The sequence below is a fragment of the Lutra lutra genome, chromosome X (genome assembly GCF_902655055.1).
Source record: "Lutra lutra chromosome X, mLutLut1.2, whole genome shotgun sequence".
Lineage (NCBI taxonomy): Eukaryota > Metazoa > Chordata > Mammalia > Carnivora > Mustelidae > Lutra > Lutra lutra.
The window spans coordinates 87,005,577-87,006,799 of NC_062296.1; the positions used below are offsets into that span (position 1 = coordinate 87,005,577).

General features: G+C 41.0%; 1 pseudogene; it reads right to left on the reverse strand.

Moving 5' to 3' along the window:
- Positions 1-316: 316 nt before the first annotated feature.
- On the reverse strand, positions 317-535 carry LOC125092249 (small nuclear ribonucleoprotein G-like; annotated as a pseudogene).
- Between the last annotated feature and the right edge of the window lie 688 nt (positions 536-1,223).

Genomic DNA, 1,223 nt, shown 5'->3' on the forward strand with positions numbered 1-1,223 from the left:
GATGCGGGGCTCGATCCCAGGACCCTGGGATCATGACCTGAGCCGAAGGCAGAGGCTTTAACCCACTGAGCTACCCAGGCGCCCCAACAACTTCTAATTTTTGTGTGGGATGAAAGAACTGGTTGCTGATTGGAGTTGGGTGGACTGTATGAGTATCCTTGAGCTTTTTTTTTTTTTTTTGACATTACAAAAGCTTATTTAACAAAAATGTTTAATATGAAAATGCACACAATCCAATTTTTATATTTAGTAAAATAGATGCTGTGGAAAGGAGCACGTAGAAGCAGTTGATTTCTCTGGTGAACACAGAAATTGTTTATACTCCTGCCAAGGCTTGTAACATAATGATACTGTTTCCTCGTGATACCACCATTCCAGTATTGTCCTATCGTCCACTAGCTGTCATCTCCACACATTTCTGTCTCAGGAGATTCATAAAAGGATCAGATCCTTGCAGTAGTTCTTGGACATGGCTATAGCCATCTAATTTCAATAACTTCTTGTCCATAAATTTTTTTGGTTGGGGGAGGTGAGCTCTGCTCCTAGTGTCTACTCAGCTCAAAGAGGCCTCGAAACAGAATTCATGGACTCCCTCATGCTCCAACAGGTAAGCCTGGCGTTTTCCCTAGATCTTTAATTATGACAAAATAACATTGTAATTGTTTTCCAACTTTAGAATTATATCCTTCTTTTACTTTCTACTTCCAGTCTGCCCCTATGTATTTTTTCCTCTGGAAACTTCCCTGACTCTCCTGCTTCCTTTTCACTCCCACCATAATCCCATAATAATCGGTGGCCATCTTGGATCCACAGTGCATCACCTGCTTCCTTTCTGGCTTCTCAGTTTCTTGTCTTTTTCTAATGCATCCTACACATAGCAGCATGAATACTTTACTCAGCTTTTATTTAGTTTAGGTCACTCCCATTCTAAGAAGCCCAGAATAACTTTAAATTACCCCTTGAATTAAATTAAACCTCCTAATTATATACTCTAAAGTCCTCAGCCTGTAAGCACCTCCACTTAACGGCCCCTCTGCTTGGACATCCTGCTTCTGGTACACAAGCTCATTTACACCTCCCACTCGGAGTGCACATGTATACCCTCCTCTTAACCCCTGAGCCTTTGACTATCCTACCTCTCCTGTTCAGAATGCCTCCCCTCATCAATTTACTAGGAAAATAATTGGATTAACTTTGTTTGACTCAGTGTTTCTCAAATTTAT